Genomic DNA, 22,367 nt, shown 5'->3' with positions numbered 1-22,367 from the left:
TTAACTGGTCCAGGGTGGATAATGGACAAATATTGGCGCTTGAGCCATTATCCACCAATACTCGGGTTACCACCGAGTCTTCACATTTGACAGCTAGGTATAGAGCTTTGTTATGCTCCGTACCTTCCACCGGCAGGTCATCATCTGAGAATGTCACTCTGTTCACCTCGAAAATCTTGCTAGCAATGGTTTCCAGGTGGTTTACAGAAATCTCACTGGGTACATGGGCCTCGTTCAATATCTTTAACAGGGCTCGGCGATGTTCCTCGGAATGGAGGAGTAATGACAATAGTGAGATCTGGGCAGGTGTTTTTCTCAGCTGCTCAACCACAGAATAGTCTTGTACTTTCATCTTCCTCAGGAAGTCTTCAGCCTCTTCTTCTGACACTGGCTTCTTGGTTGCCACTGGGTTTGTTTTTCTTAACTCCACCGGAGCAAAGCATCGACCTGATCGAGTCAGCCCTTGCGCTTCACAACTGACTTCTTCCACCTGTTTTCCTTGGTATGTCACCACTGCTTTTTCATATTTCCAGGGCACAGCCCTGCTGTCAAGCATTGGCAGTTGGACCACCGGCTTTATGGTCACCCGTTCTCTACATACCCCTTTCAACATGACTGCCGGTGTGGGCAGGATCCCTGGTATTACCAACTTGCTTGGCTCGGGTTTGCTTGCTATGACGGACGGGCTCTTCCCCCATATTACTACCGGCTTGACGCCTTCTCCCTGCGACTGTACATTTGTTTCTCCACTGGTTAAGACTTCTTTTGGGGCAGCTTGGATCATCATCACTGTTTGTGAGGGTTTTCTTAATTCTCCTCCCTCACACACCAACTCAATCATGTGAGTTTCGTGATGCGCTGGCAGTGGGTTTTGGTTGATGTTAGGAGCCTCTGGTGTCTGGACCTCGATCTTATTGCTGTCAATAAGATCCTGTATGGCATGCCTTAACTTCCAGCACTTCTCGGTGTCGTGCCCGAGCATCCCTGAACAGTATTCACAACTGATTGAACGATCCAAATTCTGAGGCGGGGGATTTGGTTCCCGAGTATGGACAGGACTAACCAAACCTAATTGCCGCAGCTTGTGGAACACAGCGGTGTAGGTTTCTCCCAGTTCGGTGAAGGTTCTTTGCTTCCGCAACCTGTCATTTCTGGCATCTGGATTTCCCCGGAAACCTGCCCCTGAAGGATTTCTATATGCCCTTGGTGGAGGGTAAGTGTTTTGTGGTGGTGCACATATGTTCTGGGGAGCCGGTGCGCGCCATTGTGGGCGAACCGGAGGCTGAGTGTATACCTGGGCTTGGTGTACGGAACAATGTGGTTCTCGAGGTGGATAGAAATTTTGAGGTGGGTTGTATGGGTAATTTGACCTGTGAGGCCTGGGTTGGTTGTAGTGCGGCCTGCCAGCCCTGGACCAACTGCCTGCCTCGATCGTGGCAACCTCTTCTTTCCTTCTTCTTAGCGCACCTCCCGTGCCGCTTTGAATAGCCTGGGTCGTGGCCTTAAGTGCCGAATAGTTTAAGATCTTGTCCGATCTCAAACCTTCTTCTATCATGACCCCTATTTTGACCACCTCGTTGAAAGATTTTCCAACCGTTGTCACCAAGTGACCAAAGTAGGTTGGATCCAATGTCTGCAAAAAGTAGTCTACCATCTCTCCCTCTCTCATGGGAGGATCGACCCTAGCTGCTTGTTCTCTCCAGCGGAACCCGAACTCGCGAAAACTTTCCCCGGGTTTCTTCCCAGTTCTCAATAACGTGAGACGGTCAGGGACTATCTCCAGATTGTACTGGAAATGACCTGCAAAAGCCTGCGCCAGGTCATCCCACGTGTACCACCTGCTGAAATCCTGCCTGGTATACCATTCCAGTGCAGATCCGCTCAGACTTTGGCCGAAATAAGCTATCAAAAGCTCATCCTTGCCTCCTGCCCCTCTCATTTTGCTACAGAATCCCCGCAAATGTGCCATGGGATCACCGTGCCCTTCATATAAATCAAACTTGGGCATCTTGAACCCAGCCGGGAGTTGGACATCTGGGAAAGGGCACAGATCTTTGTATGCCACGCTGACTTGATTGCCCAGCCCGTGCAAGTTCCTGAAGGATTGCTCCAGGCTTTTGAACTTTCTCAACACTTCATCCTGTTCAGGGGCCTTAACCAGCTTCTCAACCTCTGCCGGTACTTCCAACTGTGGATTGTAAGCCTGTGGTTCGGGTGCATGGAATGTAGGCTCAGGGGGATAGTATTGGGTGTCGTGAGCCTGAAACAACGGCTCACTAGTCGTTCGCTGTAAAGGGGCTGATGCAGGTCCCACAAAAATGGGAATATTGGGTGTTGGGAGAGGTTGATGGGGTGGTGGAGCTTGGGAGTCATGAGGGCTTCTTTCTTGATGATAGAGGGGATTTGGGCGGCTTGTGGAAGGGCCAGAGTGAGGGTACTCCGGCATGTGTCCCAGTGTCTCAGGGCTCTTTTGTGTTTTGGCCAGGGCTAGCTGCATTGCATGCATCTCTAGTCCCATCCTTTCAATCTTTTCCATTGCCTCTTTTAGCAACTGGCTCATCGGCCTTTCTTCCTCATTACTATTCTCTGAAGTAGTCATGCTTGTTGCTACCGGTCCTTTGGATCTGGTTTGGTATGAATGTGTTGCCAGAATTCTTTAACAACTAACTGTCTGGTATCAGACAACAACAAACTTTGTTAGTGTTAGAGCTTAACAGATTTGATCATAACACATAGAGGATGCAATGCACCTAGGCAATTAATCGTTTCTACATGCTTTGCCTCAAACAACATACGTCATCCCGGTTTGCTCATTCATCCATTTTTAAAGTACTTTGGGAAACCCTGTGTTTTATTTTGTATTTTTATTTTTATTTATTAAAAGCGGTCGAATCTTATGGGGATTGCCTACGTATCACGTCCCCGCGTGAATCAGACCAGGCGTAGTTCTGCCCCAAAGTAAAGACGCATAGAAATTCTTCCGTAGTCACTTAATTTCATTATCAAAATTTGCTATTACACATTGCTTCAAACAACATAGCAACAGTACAGACTCCACGGTTCTTTGACCCTATTTGTTTGAAGGAAAAATGGAAAACAACATAGGGGAAAACATCAAAGCTTAACTAACACAAGACTCGACTAGAGGTTAATTTTCCAACTTAGGGACCCGCGAGGCATCGTTCGGCCTTTTCGCGGTTCTAGGTGCGAGATCCCTTTCGAGCTGCTCCAACTCGTGCATGGTCTGTTTGACATAACCCATCACTACTGGGAGAACGGTAACGCAGGTCATGTTTTCACACCGTCGACACCTTCTGATGATGGCATGGGCAATGGCCCTGATCTTGTCTCTGGTTTTTTTCTTCTCTATGAGTAGGTGTCTTATCTGATCACTGCACGTCTTGAATACCTGTGAGTCCTGTATATGCTGATCCCTCAGCTGCCGCACTTCTTCCTTCATTTGGGCCAACAAGTCGTAACAGTATCTACTCTCCGATTGGAAATCCCCGGCCTGCTTAACTGCTTTAAACTCAAGTGTAGCCATCTCCCTCTTTATTTTGGCCACAGTCTTCTCGTGGTCACGTTTCAATTGGTTCAAACACCGGCGATGCTTATCTACTCTTGTTCCCCACCGTGCCTTGAACTCTGTCATGACCTTTTCGGATTCTTCTAACCTGTCTCGCCATTCCGCGATCTCTCTTTTCAAACCCTTTATCAACCGCTGGTCTGATCGACTTCTGGGCTGCTCATCGAGAGACAATCTCAATTTTTGGACTTGGGTCTTAAGCTCTTCATTCTCTTGGATCAATCTGTTCTTTTCGCTTCGATCCGCCGCGATTTGTACGCTGTTATCGAATTTCAGACTGTCCATTTGTAGCTTCAAATCGCCAATCTCTGCCCGATAACCCTTCTCTTTTGCTAACCAGTTCCATTGCCCTTGGGATGATTCTACGAAATCTTTGAGATGCGGCCTCTTAGCCGGTCTTTCGTAGGACAGGCTACCTCTAAACCAAGCGTGATATTCTGGGGCGACTTCCCCTTTTGCCGTATTAATCACACAAGTGTTTGCTGTCAGATGTTGGCATTCACTCCAGATTTGGCGAACTTCTTCTTCAGGGAAATGACCGTTCGGACTGATTTCAATCACTTGGGTACTCAAATCTTCATCTTTCGGTACCACTTGGTACCTCCCAAGTTGCCTCAAAACCCGATACGGTGCATAGGGTTGGATACTTTTCAGTCCCATCAACAGAAAGTGAGGCCGGGTTGCCGGCATGTATATGATTTCCTCGATAGGTGACCATCCGAGCGTCCACTGGACTTGGCTGGCAGTGAGAGTTCGGAGAAATGCGGTCCATGATGTGACTCCCTCAGGTAAATTGAACCCTTTGATTCTCGTGTAGAATTCTCCAATACAAGTTTTCTCTGGCGAACCATAACCCAAAAGTGAGGAGCGATGGCATAAATGATCGGTCATCCACATTTGCAACAGTAGGTTACATCCTTCGAAAAAGTCGCCCCTGGCTCGACAAGCAGTGAGAGCCCGGAAAATGTCAGCCATAATCATAGGCGCCAGAGTACTTTTATCTTGGGTAAGCAAAGTATTGACAACCCCGGTTATCTTTAGATCAATGTTTCCATCTTTCCTAGGGAACACTATAAGACCCAGAAAGGCTGTCATAAAAGCCACTAGCCTGTGTTCGTCCCACTTTTGTCGGTTGCCTCTACTGCATAGCTTGAAATCCGGCTTATTGAACCCGCCCACGTGACCGTATCTAGCATATATGAGGTGGAGACTGCAGAATCCTTTGGCAAGATCTGGATGGTGGAATGTCCGAGGTATTTTTAGGAAATCCAGAAACCTGTGTACCGTGACAGCTCTAGGTGCAATCAAGTATTTGAACCTAAAAGGGGCTTCATCAATCCCGATGTACCCTGCTATTTCTTCCAACGTCGGGGTGAGCTCGAAGTCCGAAAAATGGAACACGTTGTGTGCGGAATCCCAACAAGTGACCAATGATCTGATGATATCACCCCGAGGCTGAATGTTTAGTAGGTCCGGGAGACCTTTCAGATATTTCCTTACTTTGTCTTGCCCTTCTTTGCCTAAGTCGTTCCACCATAACCGCAACTCAAACGGGATCCTGGTCATTACTGAAAAGGGTTCGTTTTGTACCGTGCTCATCCTGCACATTTATTGGGGTGATTATGCCAAGTGAATAAAAAATAAAACTTTATTTAGACGTATACTTTTTATAAAACTTTATGAAAAACCCTGCACATTTATTACTTTCATGACTTTTGGCAAAACCAGTAATTTTGCCACAAATAAAGACATATATTTATATTTGTATATATATATGTAGAGATATATATATATCAAAAATAAGACTCTTTTCCATCTTCATTTTTGTGACAGGACAAACTATATATATATATATATATATATATATATATATATATATTTTAAAAGTATATAAAAGCAGAACGACGACCTTTTTTTCTCTTCTTTTCTATTTTTCCTTTGCAATTAATAAAACAAAACTAATAAGACATTTTCCTTTCATTTTCTCAAAATTCCGGCAGAGTTTTGACGGTATTTTGGCATTGGTTTTTTTTCAAAAATAAACAATTAACTCCTTAACCGCTATTCCTTCCCTTTTTTTTCCAATTTCCATTATTCAAACACTGGTCAGCATGCGGGCCCGAGACAAATAGATGCACGGAAAACAAATGGGATGCATTAGGATGGTCCTTTCATACCAGGTTGCTAGTCCTAGACGGACCCAACCCCTGTGTTGAGTCCCCTAAGTCATATGCAACATGATGCAAATAAGCGCTCCTACTAGGGATCCGGCATGAAGTCACGTTATTCTATGTTCAAAACCTGGGTCAGTGTTCTAGACAGTGTACCCGAGCAGACAACTCGAGCCGAGGAGGGGCAACTTACCGGGAACCAAAAGGCCGTCCGGCTTCGTAACTTATCCGTCCTCTTTCTTATTTCGGGTATTGACACTAACAGAATAGGGAGTCTCGACCAGCGAGCTTCTCCCCGGAGGTAAGAAGAGAAGGGTTTCGGCACAGTTTATATACAGTCCAAATAATATCAAAGCGGTAAAAGCAGCATTTAGCACATTAGGCTCAAACATGTAAAAATCAGATAATAAATAAAGCCAAATAATAACAATTATTTTAAGCTCGAATTCTTAACCCTGAACCAGTGGTTCTGGGCACCAATCCCCAGCAGAGTCGCCAGAGCTGTCACACCTCCTTTTTCCGCGCCCGCGGGGGCGCAGGGGAGTTTTTTCCAATTAAAGGACAATCGAAACGGGATTGGTTTATTTATTTCAGAGTCGCCACTTGGAAGATTTAGGGTGTCCCAAGTCACCAATTTTAATCCCGAATCGAGGAAAAGAATGACTCTATATTACAGTCTGCGCACCAGAAATCCGGATAAGGAATTCTGTTAACCCGGGAGAAGGTGTTAGGCATTCCCGAGTTCCGTGGTTCTAGCACGGTCGCTCAACTGTTATATTGGGCTTATTTATCTGATTTTAAATACAATATGAACTTATGTGTAAATTTTATCTTTCAACCGCTTTTATCATTTACTGTTATTTTTATCAAGAATTGCAACGTTATAAAAATATCTCTCGAACCACGTTACAATCAATGTACCCGTGGTCGTCGATACACTTTGACTCCGTTGAGATTTGGATTTGGGTCACACCAATGTGCACCCGAGTTTAAGGAAATTAAATTATTAAAGGCGCGCCTAAAGCGACTAGCGTATTTATTTTGGGTAAGACCGTGGAATTTTACTAAACGGTCCATCCCGAAGTCCAAATAATTTTTAAAGCAAATATTTACTGAGGGCCCCGCAATTTGTATTTTTATTTGGCGAGGCTCATCTCATTCTTACTTTTTTTTTTTTTTTTAAAATGAATTTGCAACGTCATGGACACGCATCTCGAACCACGTCACAATCAATGTACCCGTGATTAGAAATACATTTCGAATCCGTCGAGATTTGGATTTGGGTCACATAAATGTGCACCCGAGTTTAAGAAGGTAAGGTTTATTAAAGCGTATCCTAAAGAGACTAACGTGTTGTTATTTTAGGAGGGTTGTGAGATTTGCTAAGCAACCCGTCCTGGAAACTAAATGCTTCAATAATATACATTTAACAAGGGCCCCGCATATGCACGTTTTGTTTATTTTCATCGAGGCTCATCTCGTTCTTATTTTAAAAGGATATCCTATAGCAACTACGTTTCTTATCGCGTTTGTCCTTATCAATTGAAAACAGTAGATAGTCCTAATTAATTACATGCTTGCAAGTTGTTTGTAACAACATTCAGAAATGCCTAAAATCAGAAATGAGGCTGTCCGAACAAGTAATCACAGGCCCAAATCCAGCCCAGTGTGATTGGCCAGACCTGGACCACTGCTTGTTCGAAGCAGGCTGGCTTGGCCTGTTTTGGCCTGAACTCGACCCTTGTGAGGTTGAGGCCCTGAATTTGTGTTCCTGATCTTAAGACATGGTTTTAAGAGTTATATATAGCAATTTACTGGAAAGGAGAGAACTCATTTAGTGTACGAATTTTAGGCTTGGCATGCATTACATGCTTATACTACACTATTGCACTAAATCTGAGATACAACCTGTTGCCTTAAGCATACTCTTATCACCATCCTATATGCACAATCTAACATTCAACTAACATTCATTGATAGTTATCAGGCCTGAAGGCTATCTCCAACATCCAAAACAGGCATAAAATTTGCCTACATTACATGATATTTAAAAGGGCAAACTATGTATATAAACAAAATTCTTCAGGTCTTTCATTTACATTCATGCTCAAATTTCCAGCTACATCTGACAGTGTATTGGGTGTGTACCTGGTATAGGAAGGAAAGGAAGAAAGAAAGTGATCAGTTGAGTAGTATGCACGAATACAGCAGCAGCAGACACACAGCAACAACACAGCAACAATCAACCAACAAAGATGAAGCTCCCGAGTAGTCGAGCAACAAACAACAAATCCCAGAAACAGAGTAGGAACCAACAGAGACAGCAGAGTATTCAATGTAAACACCCCAGCAATTCAATAACTACAAGTGGCTCAAACAGGCAAACAACAGTAATTGGCCCAGACAGCTAAACCAACATAAACTCTTATGTAATTTTCAGACAGTGTTTGGTTACAATATTCCGAGACTTTATGTTTCTTGTTTTTCTTTTTGAAGACTAAAAAATGTCCAGCCTCGTTTAAGTTATCAAATGGCCTATTTATAAGCCATATGACCAAGGGCAGCTAAGCTGCCTCCCTCCTACTTGCAGACTGCCCATACCCCTTAACTCCCCATGCCTAAAGGCATCTTTCTTGGAATCCTTAAACAGCCCCCATGCCCTGTCTATATTACTCTAATCAAGGGTTATGGGTTTAGTTAAGTATTCAATTAATTCCCATACTCTTAGGTCTGGTCCCCCATTAGCATTAATTTAATCCTATTTTAATTACCACTTGACACATTCTGAAATTATCCCCTAATCAGACCCTGCCTTATGCCAAGATTACCCTTACACTTTGCATATTACTGTATTACCCTAACTCTTAATAGTTAGTATATAGACCTCACTAATTTCAGCCAATACTTGACTACTAGCTAATTAAACTCAAACTGTTTTCAGGCTGATTTGTTAGATTTCTGAAGCTAATTGCCAGTTCTCTGCCCAAATTCAGGCAATGATTCAAACTTTCAGCAAACAGGGTGTCAATTAAAGGGTAAAAGTTGGTCATGCCGATACAAGTAACGCCAACAAGAAACAGGCATAGTAATCAATACTGAAATGTAGACTCATTTAGATGACTACACAAGCTATGACACCTTTCAAGTGAATTCAGTTGACGACGCTTATTTAGATGACTATACAAGCTATAATACACAGCAAGCAACCAATAAACCAACAACCAACTCATTATTAACTTAAAACGTACACACATGGACAGATGAGTCGCGGAACAAACAAACTAGAATACGAACGACAGATAGATTTTAGGAGGGCAAAAGAAAAAGGAAAAATACCTCAGAAAAATGAAACTAAGATCGATTCAAATTCGAACTCGGGCCAGGTGATTTTGGGGTCTAATGGACTTTAACCGAAGTGTTCTCAACTGAGAACACTTTGGTAAAAGTCTGCTAGACCCTGATCCTGCCACTGATTCGAACAAAACCCATAGATCTGAATCCTAGGGCTCTTGAGGTTCGATTTGGGAACCGTTCAATTCTAGTCAGATTCGAACGGAACCAAAGCCACTCAGGGGGTGAGGGAGGTCAGGAGGGGCTGTGGTGTGAGTTTGGGGTCAATCGGTGTAGATCTAGTTTTTGCTCGATTCTTCGTTTGAAGATTCGAGAGGCTACAGGTTGATTCGAGGTGAGCGGTTAACGGATTCGTGTTCAGGGTGGCTGGGTGCATCGGGGATGTTATTTTGGTGGTCATCGGAATCCGAGTGGCCGGGGTTACAGGGGAGGAACCTAAGGTTTCTTAGGTTTTGAGAGGAGGGGGGTTCGGGGACGAAGGTGAACAGTGGGGCTAGGGGGTTTGGTTTGGGGCGTGGGGGTAAGGGGTTAGGCTTATATACGATCTAGGGGCTTAGATCCTGGCCGTTGGATCAAACGAGACCTATGGCCAGGATCTATTCACTTAGGGAAAACGGTGTCGTTTGTGTTTTGGTAGTGGGTGAGAACGGGTAAGGTTGGATCGGGTCAAAACTGGGCGGGTTTAGGGGAATGGCCTAGGTCCGTTGGATCAAGGGGTTGGACGGCTCAGATCACCTTCCTTAGACGACGTCGTTTGGGGTCGAACGAGTGGCCTGATCGGGACCGTTCGTTTGAGTCAGATCAATGGTTCTAATCAGGGGTACTGATGCGACGTCGTTTGGGGGTCCTGTTGGGGCAGCCTGATTTGGACTGGGTTTTGGTGCTGGTTTGGGCCTGCTTTGTTTCATTTCTTCTTTGGCCCAAACCGGTTTTTTCACTCTTTTGCTTTCTTTATTATTATTATATTTTTTTTCATTTTTCTTTTAAAACAAAACAAACAAAAAATAAAAATAATAGATAATAAAACAACGAAATTAAAACTAAACAACAATGTAACATTTTAACACCATTATCACAAAAATATTTAAGTAAGTTAACTAAAAACCTAGAACGAACGATGCACACATATATATATATATATATTTTGAATTTTCTTTTACCGACACATAGTTTTGTATTTTGTTTGATAGTGACTGGATGCAAAATGGGCAGACTCACAAACGACTATCAACGCATGTCACGGAAAGATCGAAAAATTGTATAGCGAAGCCTTTTGCCACTATTTTTATTTTCTTTTGGAGCGATTGTCCGTGAAGCAAAAATCACGTGCTTACAACCATTTATATGTATGGCCGACACACACATATAAAGAAACTTCACTGGACATGGCTTCATAGAATCCCTAGGACACTTGAACCTACTGCTCTGATACCAAGCTTTATCACGCCCCGAACCTGGGCCTGGACGTAACACGATACTTGGTGCCTGACTACATGTGATCGAGCGAACCAACTAGCTAACTGAATCAACATGTGATATCATAACATATTGAATATGGAAGATAAACTAACACGTGCCGATATACTGAAAGTCTGAATGATATAAATCAAAGTGCGGAAACACTAATATAAGTCTGAAACGTATTTGAAGCCAACATTGCTTAACATGAAAAGCATGCGACTCTGTCTAATTGTTACTTCAGTCTATGAAGCCTCTAATGAAGTACTGAAAGCACTAACTGTCTGAAAATAATGAAGACTATAAGGTAATTATAATGCCCTAAAAGAACCGGGGATCACAAATAGCTGGTACGAGAATCCTAGCGCCCTGAATCGTCAACCTGTAAATCATAACCTGTATCGTGAGATGCAGGCCCAAATCAAAAGGGATATCTAAATATTTGAATTGCACTGGTATGTAAAGCAACTAAAAGAAAGAACTATATATATTGTAACTAATACTATACTGACAATTGAGATTGATAATTGATAACAAAAATGATAACTGTTGAAACTAAAACTAAAATGATAACTAATAGCTAATGACTGATAACTACTAAAAATGAAACTAAAATGATAATTGATAACTGAACTGACCAAAGTTAGTAAGGATATGAATGCTTCCTCTTCTGAATGATGAACCACCTGTTTATCTTAATATTAAACTGCGGCCTCAGGCCTAATATATATGTGCACTAGCTGTGACATCGGGCCTAAGTATACGCATACATAACTGTGGCCTCAGGCCCAAAGATGCATAAATCATAAACTGCCGCCTCAGGCCCAAACATGCATAAAACATAAACTGCGGCCTCAGGCCCAAACATGCATAAAGCATAAACTATGACCTCGGGTCCAAACATGCATAAAGCATAAATTATGGCCCCGGGTGCCCAAATACAGGTGTTCAACATTCATGAATTTAAAATTAGGAATTGAGAATCATACTACAATACATGATACAAAAATACTGAATCTTATTGAATTACATGATACTGAAATGATAAATAGTACTAGACTGAGACATGTATTCACGAACTGGTTATGAAAATTGAAACTTTAACTATTTATGACATGTTGAGTAATCAAATCTGAGACTCATGGGCATTAAACCCAAGTCTATATTGATGACGCACTGAGCTCACAATGTTCGAAATGAAAGTCATGAACGAGTTACAAAGCTAGCAAATAGATGTTCTACAACTATTAAAGGACCTAGGCTTAACTGTATTCTTGAGGCAATTAGTAACATTGTAAAAGAAATGTAGTGTAGGGAGAATCATTAACATTCCAAAACATAGAAAGTTAGCCTCACATACCTTGACTCTGGTCCTTTTAAGCGTATCTTAATGTTCTTCGTCTCTTTCAAAGATAATCTATGTCAATATACATCAAGAGGAACCAATATTAGCACTAATGCTCATATTTTAGTCACTTACGCAGTTTATCAAACACCTTATGGGTGTAAAGCCTCATATCTCTTATTAATGGTGTTTTCTTCACCTAATTCTCATTCTACTACTTTTGAGTGATTCTACCATCCTAAATAGAAGTAACTAAAACCATTTCTCATCACGCAAATGATTATAACAATCTTAAGTCAACAACCAAAAACCCTAGCATAGTTCATATGATTCTCTTTATCAAACTGTGGTTCTGGGAATTGGAATATCTTCATTATGTCATTTGAGACTTTTGTGCAAAATTGAGTTCATTCCAAATTGATGTGATATATTTCGGCGCGAGTTTTTGAAGTTGAAAGTTGAAATTTCATTGAGTTCGATTCGAGGTTGATTCATCGTTTCGATATTGTTATGCGTGATTTGAAGCCTCGAGTAAGTCCGTGTTATGCTTGTTGGAATGTTCATCTACTATTCTTCCAAAAACTCATCAATTCATAGCTATAAATGATTAGGGAGTAGAAGCATTACCTTTTTGACATTCAATCCTCTTGAATTCGAGTTCTAGGGTTTCTTTTCTCAACAACGATGTCTCGATCGAATATCTGATGATTGGAAGGATTTACCCATGTTAATAAGGTGTTGGAGAATTGAAGTTAACTTAGAATCATTGTTAGAACTTACCTTGGATGATGGAGGGACCTTAGGAAAGTTAGGTTCTTGAGAGCTTCCCTTTCTAGGGGAAATGTACGTGTTTGGGGTTGTAGGGAATGAGGTAGGGTTTAAATAAGTGTACGCATCCCAAAAATTGAGGAGGAAATCAAAGTATCTCGGGTAAACATTGTCGGCAGGAGGCATCCTCAGGGGAGCCAAAATAACTGTGGAAGGCGCCAAAACTATAGTGCCTTACACTGTTAGGGGCGTTAAGGTTAATGCCCTAGATAGTGCCTTGCATTGTCTATGGCCGTGAGTTTTCATGGCCTTGTACTGTCTATGGCCGTGAGACGGACCTATCATAAACTTAGTTGATCCAATTGAATTTTATGCACCTCACTCTTTGTCTTGATTCTAAAATAATTATTTTTACCCATAATCATCCCCATAGGACTTCACATGGATAAAAGGTCACCTTAATACTCAATTAACGCAACCACAACTAATCTGAATTTATGGAGTGTTACACTCAATGGTCGAGGAACTGGAGCAAGTCACATTAATCGAACACTTGCTCGATTGGAAGGTATACCTAGGCACGGGGTTAACTTCCGATCTCAGGAAAAAACTCATTAAATTTCTTATATCTAACATAGATTGTTTCTCTTGGTCCCTTTTTGATATGACAGGGATATCGCCAGAGATAACCACTCACAAGCTGAGTTTGGATTCGAAATTCCTCCCCATTAAATATAAGAGGAGACCTCAGTCCGAAGTAAATCATGCATTCATCAAAGACAAGGTATCTAAACTCCTTAAAATAGGTTGCATTCGGGAGGTTAAGTACCCGGATTGGTTAGCTAACGTAGTGGTAGTACCTAAAATGGGAAACAAGTTAAGAATGTGTGTAGATTACAAAGACTTGGACAAGGCATACCCTAAGGACTCTTTTCCTTTGCCTAACATCGATCGTATGATCAGTGCAACGGTCGGGCACGAGATGCTCAGCTTTCTTGACGCCTATTCCAGGAACAACCAAATTCGGATGGACCCGGGCAAACAAAAAAAAACTTCCCTTATCACCAAGTTCGGCACCTGTTATAATGTAATATCATTTGGACTAAAGAACGTCGCTACCACTTATCAATGCCTAGTAAACCAGATGTTCGAAGAACAAATAGGAAAATCAATGGAGCTTTCCATTGACGACATACTAGTCAAGTCCCTTCGAGCAGAGGATCATTTGAAATATTTATAGGAAACCTTCAATATATTGAAAAAATACAATATGAAGCTCAACCTAAAAAAATATGCATTCGGGGTCGGATCTGAAAAATTCCTCGTGTTCGTGGATCCAATAGAGGGATCGAGATTAATCCCAATAAAATCAAAGCCATAGAAGACATCACCATAGTGGATAGTGTTAAGGTCATTCAGAGGCTAACCTGGCGTATAGCCGCCTTGGGCCGGTTCATAACGAGGTCCTCAGACAAAAGCTATCGATTCTTCTCACTATTTAAGAAGAAGAATAACTTCTCTTGGACTTCATAGTTCCAACAAGCCTTGGGAGAACTCAAATGGTACCTTTCGAATCCACCCCTACTCCATACTCCGAAGGCGTATGAACGATTGTACCTTTATTTGGCGGTATCTGAAGTGACGGTAAGTGGAGTCCTAGTTTGGGAGGGGGAAGGTACGCAATTTCCTGTTTATTATGTTAGTAGAACCCTAGGCGAGTCCGAAATAAGGTATCCTCACCTGGAAAAATTGGCGCTCGCTTTACTAAGCGCCTCCAAAAAGTTGAAACCGTATTTTCAATGCCACCCTATATGTGTCGCAACCTCTTACCGGCTAAGGAATATTATGCAAAAACCCATGCTCTCGGGTCGGTTGGCCAAATGGGTTATAGAAATTAGTGGGTACGATATCAAATCGACCCCGAATTGCCACCAAAGCACAAATTTTGGCAGACTTTGTGGCCGACTTTACGTCGTTCCCAATACCCGAAGTCAAAAGGAATTGTTATTAAACTCGAGGACTTCCTCAGGAATTTGGACCCTCTTTATAGATGGTGCTTCAAACGTAAAGGGGCTCGGACTTGGCATCGTGTTGAAGCCGCCTACGGGAAACATAGTTAGACCGTCTATTCGAACTATAAAATTGACTAACAATGAGGCTGAGTACGAGACCATGATTGCAGGTCTCGAATTGGCTAAAAGCCTGGGGGATAAGGTGATCAAAGCTAAGTGCAATTCCCTCCTTGTGGTAAATCAAGTTAATGGGACGTTCGAAGTAAAAGAGGAATGAATGCGAAGGTATTTAGACAAATTGCAGGTAACACTGCATTAATTCAAGGAATGGACCCTTCATCACGTGCCTCGAGATCAAAATAGCGAGGCTGATGCTCTGGTTAGCTTAGGGTCATCAGTTGATGACAATGAATTCAGCTTAGAAACAGTTGCAAGGGCTATCGAGGCCAAGGGCTACCCCTACCGGAGACTAAGGGCTATCCCTATACGGGTACTATCAAACCTTAGGACTATCCCCGTGCATAAGGGATATCCCTATTCGGGGACTATCGAGCCCAAGGGCTACCCTAGATCGGGGACTGTCGTCCGAAATAAGTTCGGGCAACTCGGGCTACCAAAATCTTGAAGGCACAAAACCCATTAGGTAGTGCCTAAACCTAAAAGGCTACGGCTACCCTAAAAATGGTTCAGAGACGTCCGGAACCCATAATCAAAACATAAGACCTTCAATAAAAATTCAAAACCTGCCAAAAATTTACCCTCGATAAAAACATTGTCTAAAATCACTTAAGCATCTGGGGAAAACTCCTGGTCACTCTGAGTTTTCAAAGCTTCGAACAAATAAAAATTGCATCGAAGAAAGACTCTATTTAGTCCTTCGAAAAACAAATAACTTACTACTACATTTGATTCTACGCTAAGGCAATAGAAATATTTGCAAGAATGGAAATTGTTAAAATATGCTAAAAACGTAGAGACTAGAAATTGTCGAAAAGGGAAATTTTATATCTTCCGAAATGTCTTTACAAAGGCCCAACAAAAATGGCCTAAAAATAAACAAAAATATACACAACACAAAAACAAAAAAGATTCTAAGGCATTCATGCCCGATATTTGTTGGGGCTCGATTCGGCACTAGAATCGTTAAAGCATTCGAATTCCTCGGGACCTTCAGAGTCCTCCTTTGCACCCTCGGTCTCAGAAAGTTTCTTTGCCTCGGCCTCATACTTATTAGCCTCCTCGATCTCACCCAATAGGTCGAAGCCTTGAGCATGGATCTCTTCGAGGGTCTCCCTTCGGGGCAACCGCCTCATATATTCAGCATTGGTCTTCAGACGGGCCTCGGCTGCTTCGACATCAGTATTATATTGGGCCACCATCTCTTCGGCATCCGCAGAATTCGTCTCCAAATTTAACCTTGTTGCCTCGTATTCCTTACCTAGGGCGTCTCGTTATGCTAGGGCCGAGCTTAGTTATGTTCGGAGTTCATCATTAAGCTGGAACCGCTTGTTGGCTTTCTCCTTCACCACCCGAAGTCGAACCTCTACCGATGCTAGCTGTGCCTGGGCAGTTTCCTTCTCTGAAGCCAACCGTTCCATTTTGCTTTTTCACCTGTCGGCCATGGCCTAGACCTCGTTCATTTCGACTCGGAGTTGCGCGATCAGATCGGTCTTCTGCTGGACCTGCGAGGTTTAGTCGTTAGTCGCCATGACTAGTTCCTCATTTTTAACTTCAAAGACCTTTACATTTTTGACCAGATCGGCATGCTCCTACCTCAGGGTCAAAGCTTCCTTCTGAGCCCTATCCAGCTCATCCTGAAGGTCCTTGATGGCCCCTTTTTGTTGCTCGTTGAGGAGCTTGTACATATCCTTTTTTGGGCCTACTCCTTGACCTCGAGCTCAAGTTGATTGACCTTGACCCGATACCTGAGGAAGATCTCATGATGAAGTATCGAGGCCTACAAAACGGTGAAAAATGTGAGAAATATCAAAACCTAAGTAAAGATCAAAGGACATAATGATTCCTTACTCAGTTCAGCGTATGATGTGCCTCATTGAAAAGACACGACAAAATCACCTCATTCATTTTTGCTTAGTCCTCCTCGGTCACCAGGCATCGAAGATAGCTAGCTATTCCCACGAGAGCGGACAAAACCCGGGCATCCTCCGGGAGAGTAAGAATAATCGATCTCTTGCGACCAGAGTCCACACTCAGAGTAGGAACTGATTGATCAATTTCTTGCTCGAACTCGGCCTGCTAGCTTCTGAGGATGTGTCCTTCTTCAGAACTTCCAGGTCGCCTATCCAAGAAAAATCTTCCAAAGCGGACGAGTCCACACCATCAAAAAAGGAATAAAGGGGATCGTCTGCGCTATGGACCCCTTTATTGAACTTCTCCTTTCTTGCTTGGGCCTCCTAGAGCATGGACTCAATATAGGATGGCATCCCCATAATCTCTATTACACCAGGCACTTTCTTCGAAGCGAAGCCGGCATCCCGGGGGGTCCTCAGCCCCTATCTCAACATCAGTCGCCCGAGTCTGAGGGAGGTTGGCCTCATGAATCTCTCCCTTGGCTGCCGACTGCACCCCAGGAGGGGTCTATCCATGGGCAATAAAGATGTCATCTTCTTTGAGCCCGTCTCTGAGCCGAAGAAGCGAATCAGAATCTAGCACCCGAGAACCATAGCTCTTCTTGGGCTTAAGAGCCACTCTTTTCTTCGGCTTCACCACGGAGCTTGGGGAGCTCAAAGCTTTTCTTTTCTTCTTCTTCTTTTTCCCCATGGCAGCCCCGGGATATCCCGTAATAGAGGGATCAACGGACAAGTACACATCCTCGCCCCTTCCAAAGGCCTAAGCTCGGTGGTCTTAGGAGAACATACAAAAAAAGAGGGGAAAGAAAGTCAATATGATGAAAGCTGGAAGCATGGTGTTAACTATTTAGAGAAAGACCTTACCATGAGAACGGGGCTCCCGTCGACCCTTCAAAAACTTGCGCCATGTGCGCTCGGAGTACGTCATATGTGTAAAGATGCCCTCGATCCACTTCTTTAGCCGGAGGACCACATTAGGAACCCAGGCAACAACTGCACAACCACAAGTATGAATGAGAAGAAAGAAAATGAAGATAAAATTGACTCTTAAGGAGAGACTGCACTTATGATATGCATTCCATTTCTCAGGGAATGACATGAACTCAAGAGGGATCAAGTTTTCGGTCTCCACCCAAACAAAGCGTCCTTGCCAGCCCCGGTCTTGGTTCCCTCAATGCTCGAAAAAGGAGCCTTGCTAGCTCAGCGAGTAAGCTTGATTAGTCCTCCTCGAAAAAATTGGGGATTGTATGAATAGAGTAGATGATCGATGATGAACCGACGAGACTCGGTCTCGTTCATAAAGTAACGAAGGGGGATCTCGATCCTCCATAGAGATAGAGGATTTGCCCGAGGCACACCTCGTACCTCTTGCAAAAATCTAAAACAATCGGGTCTAACGGGCCTGGTGTGAAGGAGTAAGTGTAAACACTTATGTACCCCTCCATATGGGTAGTAATAGCGTCCCCAGGCTCGGGGACTACTACATCCTTACCTTCCTAATTACAGTACTTTCATACCACGGGAAGGACATCTTCGGTCAAGGAGCATATGTACCTTGATGCTCTTTCACCCCGGTCCAATTTGCATGAGGTTTCTTGACCTTAAAGTCATCTACAGTTGAGCAACCCCTGAGAATAAATATTTTTAAGGGAGGCGGGGGGCCAGTTCATCGGCTGCCACCTCGGGAGTAGCCGTTTCAAGGGAAACTACTTCAGGAGCAATCGCCTCAGTACCGGCGGTCGGTTGAGAAGATGAGAAGGCAACTTGTTGGGGAACTAATTTAGATATTTTAGCCATTTCTATCTAAAAAGATTTGAAAGTTTGAAGAAAGAGGAATAGGTTTGGAGGATGAAGAATTTAATATAATGAATTGAGGAAAATCTGGGTAAAAACCTGGAAATTACTATAGAAGTTTGAAGAGTAAGGATGAAGATGTGAAATTCTGAAGAAAATTGATGATTACTTGAAGGTTCGAGGGTAAAAGCTTGGTTGGAAAGTAGGAAAAGAACAAGGGATAAAAGCTTTTATTGAAAAAGATCGTGTCGTTTCGCATTCGAAGGCAACCAGTCGATGGCTGACACGTGTCCGAAGTTTGAACGATGCGAATGACAAGATGTTTTGCCTTCTTCGTCGTTTTTGTCATAGCCTACGGAAGAAGGAACCAGAGAACATTTGTCGTTTCTCATTGTTTCGGCAAACCTACTCTATGAGAAACGAGGAGACTATCTATATACGGGTAAACTCGGGGGTAATGAACACCCCGATTTTCGGTGGGACAAACAAAGTGAGGGCGTAACTGCACGGAATCGGAGTCAAAACCGGGAGCCGTCCGTATCAAAGCTCGAGGAGAACACCTGCCCCGGAGCCATCGAGACCATGTCCCCGGACCCAATTCGAATAACGAGGCCTCGGAAAGCGTTACCAAATGATCTCATACGATTAAAAAAGGGTCATGATATTTGTGCCCAACCGGATATCACGGCGTAGATCTTGGCTCATATTAGCGGCTAATCAGTGATTGGCGAAAAAGAAGATTTTTACCTTTCTTAGGACTGTACTTAGGGTAAAACTTCTCTATTATATAAAGGGGAGGTTTATTATTCAGGAGGGACGTTGTAACACACATATCAAGGCAATATACATTTATTTTTCTCTGTTTCTAAAAGTTGTTCAAAGTTCTTGTTTTGGTTCGTAAGTTCTTCATCATTGGCTCGGAACCGAAGGCAAGCTTTTTGTTAAGCCTTTAATTGAGCTTGGATTCAGTATCATCACTGGTTTGACTATTTTTTTTAATTTTTAGTCGCTTATCTAACTTCATTAATTACTTGTATTGAATTAGTCCACATATCTTTAAAATCGCGTATAAATTCAATTGTTATCCATTTTGAAGGGTAAACAAGTGTTAGTATCGAATGTGAGTAAAAACATTTGTTATGGAATAGATCTTCGTATGCGCTTTTGTCTTATAAGGTTCCAAGACTAATTAGGGTTGGTTTTGAATTTTTTTGTTTTCCTGTAGTTAATGACATGGCGGTTTGTTTATCAATAACCAAAAGGGTAAATATATTCAAATAAAGGGAGAAGGTGACTCACCAGCTCAATACCTAAACGAGAAATGGACATCTCATCTTTCTTTTAAAAAAATATGGTCGGCATAAATAGTAAAGAGAAAAAGTATTTTTCACACCCAATACTTACCCCAATTTAATCGAATACACTTTTATCACTAACAGTTATTAATTAGTACTCTCTGTGTTCCAGTTTATGTGAACCTATTTCCTCTTTGGTCCGTTCCAAAAAGAATGAACCCTTTCTAAATTTGGTAACAATTTAGCTTAAAGTTACAATTTTACCCTTAAGGAGAAGCTTTTATAACCACACAAATACTCTGGGCCCCATTTGAACTTGTTTAGGATCACAAATTTCAAAAGTCTTCATTTTTTACTTAAACTCCGTGCCCAGTCAAACAGGTTCACATAAATTGGAACGGAGGGAGTACCATATTGTATCACTTCAATCTGTCACTTCACCATAATAAACTAATGTGTTTGTAAAAAAAAAAAAAAAAAAACCTTAAAATTAAGGGTGGACATTCCCACTCTGCGACATATGTCTTGCTTAACAAGAAGATTGCCTAAGCTAAATTAAGGAAGATGAGAGGACTCCCCTTCTTTACTAATATGGTACGCTTACAAAAATAAGTATAAAATAATATTGTGAAATTTCCATATCATGATCTGAAGTTGCTTGCTTTGTCTTGCCTAATTCTGAAGTTAGGCATCTATATTTGATCCAACCAACAACCTTTACCTTTCCTTACCCAAGAATCTGTCCACTGTTCTACCTGATCATGAGTTTAACAATAATCTAAAACAGAATGTAAAATGAAGCCTTATTAGGACAAAAAATTTATAGTTTGCTACCCTACTGCAGAAAATAAGTATTAATTCAGCAACTGTAAACAAAGAGGATGATGTTAACTTATGAGTACAGATTCATAATGATTTAAAAATGGTAAAATAGTGCCGACATGTGCACTGTTTCATCAGGGAGAAAAGGACAGATTGCCTACATGTGCACTGTTTCATAAAGGTTTTTTTCTTCACAAGCCACACTACCAGAATAAGTCTAGGCAGACAAGGCTTGATATCATTAAACAGGTGGAAAATATTACTCAACATTTCTGGTCTGTCTCTATGCCATCTATCATCAAAATGAGATTTGCATACCTCAAAACAAACATGGTCAAGCCAATAGTTTAACCAATGACTTATTAAGAAATAAATGGAGGAGAATTGAGTAGTGAACAGATTATAACGCGGACATACTTTAAGACTTGGAAAATATTTAGTGATGGTAAACAAGAATATTTAATCAACAACAAAACACAATAGTTAACTATCAAGAATTTTGGATAAGAAAAATCGGTTCGAGGCACTCTATGGAATGCACTAACTTCAGAGTAGATTTCCGTTGCTACCTAGGTGCAGTGGCGACGTTAAAAATTTTTCCAAGGATATTCAAATTTGAAAGAAGTAAAAAGAATTCCTCGATAAAAAATGTTCAATATGTATTACATATCTCTAAACCTAATATTTTACCTATATACACAAAATAATTTTTCAACAAAAACCACCCTATCAAGGGTGTAGCTTCGCTCCTGCCTAGGTGCACATAGTAAAGTGGCGTCCTACACCCAAGACACAACGAACCACTCAACAATCTTCAAATGTGCACTCAAATAGAATTTTCAGAGCAGAGTCAGATCTACAGTGTAAAATATGGTTTACGTGAACCCGTGATGCTCGGCTTAAAGTATAGATATAATGTACATAATTTGACAAATATATATATATATATATATATATATATATATATATTTGATGGAACACATGGTCAAAAGAGACGAAATGGTACATTGGTTTTGATCTCATATTTCCAATAGCCTAAGGTTAGGAGATTCGATCCCCTACCAACTTGTTTGTTTAATTTACAAAAACAATAAAAATAATGATGCACCCATCTTCCGGAATTAATCCTAGACTAGATCCGCCTATGGTCTAGAGAACTCTCAAACCTGCCAACTACTTTTGTAGGAATCAGAATAATGAAGGAAACTGACTCTGGAATAATGACAAATGAAGATTCAAATGATGAAGATTTCTTAGTGTTAATTCTCCAATGGAATCAAGGAGTTATAGAGAGCAAAAAGATAACTATTGCACCTTTTCTGCATATATATGTCCTTTTACAAATATTGGATGTTCTTCAATTAATGAGTAGATGTCTCCTAAAAAGGTTGGATATATGATAATATTGTGCCTTTTCAGCAATAGGCATATTAAATTTTGAATCGCTCAACTAAATTCCATCATTAAGTAGTTGACTCGTGGCCATAAGGCCCTTCAACAGAAGCTGTTATCCGGTGTTGCTGCTGCAAAAGAGCTCCATCTGACATTTCTTCAGAAATATTTAAGATATGTCCACAACTTTTATAAGGATAGAAAGATAACGAGGGTGTTTGGCTAAGCTTATAAGCTCGTCAAATTAGCTTATAAGTATTTTTCGGCTTATCTATACGTTTGG

The sequence above is a fragment of the Nicotiana sylvestris genome, chromosome 11 (genome assembly GCF_000393655.2).
Source record: "Nicotiana sylvestris chromosome 11, ASM39365v2, whole genome shotgun sequence".
Classification (NCBI taxonomy): Eukaryota; Viridiplantae; Streptophyta; class Magnoliopsida; order Solanales; family Solanaceae; genus Nicotiana; species Nicotiana sylvestris.
The sequence above is the reverse complement of the archived record's forward strand: the minus strand, read 5'-3'. Positions refer to the sequence as shown.